Raw genomic sequence first — 4,547 nt, forward strand, 5'->3', positions numbered from 1 at the left:
GTGCAGTGGCTCATCCCACCTGGTAATCCCAGCATTTTGGGAAGCCAAGGTGGGAGGATCACTTGAGCCCAGGAGTTGGAGACCAGACTGGGCAATATGGCGGAATTCCAGCTCTATGAAAAATACAAAAATTAGCCCAGTGTGGAGGCTCACGCCTGTAGTTCCAGCTACTCAGGAGGCTGAGACAAGAGGATTGCTTGAGCCAGAAAGGTCAAAGCTGCAGTGAGCCATGATTGCACCACTGTACTCCACCCTGGGTGACAGTCTCAAAAACAAACAAACAAACAAAAAAGTGGTGTAGTATTTGCATATAACCAACGCATATTCTCCTGTGTATTTCTTTTTCTTTCTTTCTTTTCTTTTCTTTTTTTTTTTTTGAGAAAAAGTCTCACTCTGTCACCCAGGCTGGAGTGTAGTGGTGCAATCTCAGCTCACTGCAACCTCCACCTACCAGGTTCAAGCTATTCTCCTGCCTCAGCCTCCCGAGTAGCTGAGACTACAGGTGTATGTCATCACACCCGGCTAACTTTTGTATTTTTAGTAGAGACAGAGTTTTGCCATGTTGGCCAGGCTGGTCTTGAACTCCTGACCTCAAGTGATCCACCTGCCTCAGCCTCCCAGAGTGCTGGGATTACAGGCGTGAGCCACTGCATCTGGCTTGTGTACTTTAAATCATAGCTAAATTACTGATATCATACCTAATACAATGCAAATGCTATATAAATAGTTGTTATACTTTATATTGTTTAATTGTCATTCTTGCTATGATGACAAGAAAATTCTGTACATGTTCAGTACAAACATATTTTTTTCTGAATATTTCTGATCCACAGTTGGTTGACTCCATGTACACAGAACCCACGGATATGGAGAGCCAATAGATATTGGAAAATAGATGGTATTTAAACCCACATGACCGCATGCCACCCAAGAGAATGTAAGTAGAGAAGAAAAAAGGACTGAGCCCGAGGGCACACAACAGTTAAAGGTGAGAAGGAGATACCAGAAAAGGACGCCGAGAGATGGCAAGAAAGACAGAGAGGGCTTCAAGGAGAAGGGATTAATCATATCAAATCCTACTGAGAATTTAAGTAAGATAAGGCTTGAGAATTGTCCAGTGGATTAGGCAAAGTTTTGACCTTGATAAGAACAGTTTCAGCAAAGTGGCAGGGATAAAAGTCTGGTTGAAATGGGTTGAGAGAATAAAGACCTCTGTGCTGAATGTGGAGGACTGAACAGCTGCATTTCTTTCTTTCTTTCTTTTTTCCAGGAACACGTGCACTTTATTGAATGCCATTGTAGAAAAGTATGTGAGAATAAAGGGCTGATACAGAACTCAGGCCCAGGGTGTAGGGCCTGCAGTGGATGGCGAGTAACTGGGCGCTACTGCTGGCCTTGGAGATTCTTTACCGTTTGAGAAATTGCTTGGAATATTATCATAGAGCTACTGGTGAAAAGGATGATGAGTGCTGTGGTCACATGGATGTCCAGGATGAGGATGCAAACGTTCAGGCACTTGGCAGTGGAGGCGTAGGCCTGGGCCCCGCTCAGGTCGCCAACCATCTTCCTGTCCCTAGACTTCACGGAGCAGGTGAATGCTATGAAGCCCAGGTAGCACCAGTTCATGAAGAGGGTGTTGAACAGGGACCAGATGGCATGGTCGGGCACAGCGGTCTCACCGTGGATGTGGATCACGATGGATGTCAGGGGAGCAGGGTTGTGGGGCACCCTCAACACAACTACCTCCTGCTCCTCCTTGAGCATTTCGCAGTTGAGGGGTGGCTGGTGTTGGCGGGAGTGAAGATGGTCTGGACAGCGTGGTTCATGGTGTCCAGGGAAGATCAGCTGTGGTCAGGATGGTGGGATGCTTCTCCAGCTGCATTTATTTCTGTTTCCTCTTGAATTCTCACTAAAATGACAACAGTGTTTAAAATGCATAAACCTATGGAACAGAGAAAACAAGAGCAGTGATAGGAGAATACAAGAGATGTCAGTACAATTTTGGAATCTAGAAAGTAGATGGATGAGGCCGGGCACAGTGGCTCACGCCTGCAATCCCAGCACTTTGGAAGACTGAGGTGGGTGGATTGCCTGAGGTCAGGAGTTCAAGACCAGCCTGGCCAACATAGTGAAACCCCGTCTCTACTAAAAATACAAAAAATTAGCTGGGTGTGGTGGCGTGTGCCTGTAGTCCCAGCTACTCAGGAGGCTAAGGCAGGAGACTCACTTGAACCCGGGAGGCAGAGGTTGCAGTGAGCCAAGATTGTGCCACTGCACTCCAGTCAGTGCAACAGACTCCATCTAAGAAACTCCATCTAAGAAAAGAAAAGAAAAGAAGAGAAAAGAGAAAAGAAAAGAAAATAGATGGATGAGTTGTAAGTGACTCAAAAGCCTGCAAAAATTTAAAGTTGAGGATCTGTAGTCTAGATGAGCAAGAAGTGATCTAATTCTGCCGGGCGCGGTGGCTCACGCCTGTAATCCCAGCACTTTAGGAGGCCGAGGTGGGCGGATCACGAGTTCAGGAGATCGAGACCATCCTGGCTAACACGGTGAAACTCCGTCTCTACTAAAAAATACAAAAAATTAGCCGGGTTTAAGCGTGGTGGCGGGCACCTGTAGTCCCAGCTACTCGGGAGGCTGAGACAGGAGAATGGCGTGAACCTAGGAGGCAGATCTTGCAGTGAGCCAAGATTGCACTACTGCACTCCAGCCTGGGCGACAAAGTGAGACTCCATCTCAAAAAAACAAAACAAAAAAAAGAAGTGGTCTAATTCATACCAAAGAACCTCAGGAGTTGAAGGTACCAAGTACTTGGGAAGGTGAGGTTGCGGGAAGGTGAAGTTGCTAGAAGGAGATGAAAGCAGGAATGAGTGAAAATCTTCATAGGAAGAAAAAGACTCCTAGCTCCTCTCCCCACGCCCACACAGCTGGGTGACTGCCCCTCTACCACCCAATCAAAAGACTAGAACCTCAGCCAGGCCTGGGGGCTCATGCCTGTAATCCCAGCACTTTGGGAGGCTGAGGCAGGTGGATCATTTGAGGTTGTGAGTTCAAGACCAGCCTGGCCAACATGGTGAAACCCATTTCTACTAAAACACGAAAAAAAAAAAAAAAATAGCTGCACATGGTGGTGTGTTCCTGTAATCCCAGCTACTCAGGAGGCTGAGGCAGGAGAATAGCTTGAGCCTGGGAGGCAGAGGTTGCAGGGAGCAGAAATTGTGGCACTGCATTCCAGCCTGGGCAACAGAGTGAGACTCAAAAAGAAAGAAGGAAGGAAAGAAGGAAGGAAGGAAAGAAGGAAGGAAGGAAAGAAGGAAGGAAAGAAGGAAGAAGGAAAGAAGGAAGGAAGGAAGGAAGGAAGGAAGGAAGGAAGGAAGGAAGGAAGGAAGGAAGGAAGGAAGGAGAAATATTGGGAGGATGGTAAGAAGAAACAGAGGGTAAAAAGACCAACTCCTTATCTCCCACAACAGGAAGTCAATATATAACATATAAAACTAAAAAATCAAGAAGTAGCGGTACATATGTTATCTGGGGGAAAAAATAGAGATAAAGAAAACCTAAAGAAACAGTTTAAAAATGGGAAGAAGTTGCTTCTAGGGGAAGGCATTGAATAATCCTTTTTATTCTAAGCATTTTAAAACTGTTTGATTTTAATTTTCTTACATATTTATAACTATTTACATGACTTTTTGAAACAATACATGTACAGCGTTGATAAAATACATTTTAATGTCTAAAAAATAAAGCAAAAGAAAATATGAGACGAGATAGAGAAAAGTAAAGATGCAACAGGTCTATTGAAAAGTCTGGACTTAGTGTAGACAGCAAACAGCTTTAATTTTCTTCCATTGTTGCTTTCAATCACTTTCCAATTGAATTTCATTTTCCTGTTACTTAATGAAATATTGAGCAGATTTCCTAACTTTCTGGTGACTTTTGACTACTAACTCCATCGCATTTTAAGTGCTAATCTCATCAATAATTTTAATCTCGTTCCCACCCACTCCCACAAGGCAACTGGCTTTTGGAGTTGGAGTGTGGACCTGGAGGAGTCTGTTCTTTTCAACTCCTGCTGCCAATTTCCTGAGGTGGGATACCTGACCTTGGCTCAGACCTCTTCCACCTGCTAAGCTTCCCCTCCCACTTCATCCCTGACAGTCCTGGTTGGTGAGCTCAAAACCTATCCTTAGGTTTCCTTGAATCACAAAAACTAACACTCCCAACAGGGAGGACAAGCTGCCTGCTGCAGCCTCCTCTCTGCCTGACCATCCCCCAGCTCCCATGTCCCGCATTCAGATGGGCAGAGGGAGACAGATGCCCAGTCGGAGAAAGGACATCATCCCCTCCACTGCAGTCACAGGTGGATCGCTGGGACTCCTCACTTGCTTTACAGGAGGAGAATGAAGGGCACAGCTCTCTCTACTAGGCTGACAGCCGGTGAGATCCCTCTATTTGTTTCTTTTTAATATAAACTAAGGATTGATAGTTTATATCAATCTATCTGGGGGATAGCTGGGGGAAACAGAGACAGTTAAACCATCTCTTAA

At 45.3% G+C, this 4,547-nt stretch overlaps 1 pseudogene; it reads right to left on the minus strand.

Annotated features, from left to right (window-relative positions):
- Positions 1-580: 580 nt before the first annotated feature.
- Positions 581-2,121, minus strand: LOC116270282 (annotated as a pseudogene).
- Between the last annotated feature and the right edge of the window lie 2,426 nt (positions 2,122-4,547).

The sequence above is a fragment of the Papio anubis genome, chromosome 14 (genome assembly GCF_008728515.1).
Source record: "Papio anubis isolate 15944 chromosome 14, Panubis1.0, whole genome shotgun sequence".
NCBI classification, from domain to species: Eukaryota; Metazoa; Chordata; class Mammalia; order Primates; family Cercopithecidae; genus Papio; species Papio anubis.